The sequence below is a fragment of the Photinus pyralis genome, unplaced genomic scaffold, assembly GCF_008802855.1.
Source record: "Photinus pyralis isolate 1611_PpyrPB1 unplaced genomic scaffold, Ppyr1.3 Ppyr1.4_LG7, whole genome shotgun sequence".
NCBI classification, from domain to species: domain Eukaryota; kingdom Metazoa; phylum Arthropoda; class Insecta; order Coleoptera; family Lampyridae; genus Photinus; species Photinus pyralis.
The window spans coordinates 35,089,110-35,089,686 of NW_022170738.1; positions in this window are offsets into that span (position 1 = coordinate 35,089,110).

Genomic DNA, 577 nt, shown 5'->3' on the forward strand with positions numbered 1-577 from the left:
AAATACCCCGCAAGTAGTGCCATCTTGGTGTTTTTTAATAGAAACGTAACATTTTCTATTTTCTTGCTATGCGTTAGTTTATTCTGCATTCAACGCAATTAAAATTTAAGTACCTACCTATCTGTCATAGGTTTTGGCAAATGTCAAATAAAAACTTTTAACGAACAAGCTGCGTGAATGTCGCTGTATATTAATTCGATATTTTATTGGAAGTTACTGAGATCGACTGTATCATGTCCAATAAACCAATACCTACTCGGTTTACGGGAACGTCTGTAATGTTCAAAAAAACTGTCGGTGATTTTTTGTGTATTACTTATACGAGAAAAAGATAAGCCTAATTTAACGAAAACAAAAATGAAAAAGCGGTTTTCGCCTTAAGGGGAGTTACTTTAGTCCATTTTCCATGAACGATCAGAACTTGCCGAAAATTCATATAACGGACTATTTATGTGTAGGTAGAGGAAAATATGTTTTCTTATAAATAAGAAACTTAGCATTGTGCAGCGTGCGCAAGCTCACGCCTGATGTTTAAAATGTGCGATATGTTCCCTGCAGTAGAAGAACCATTGGTTAA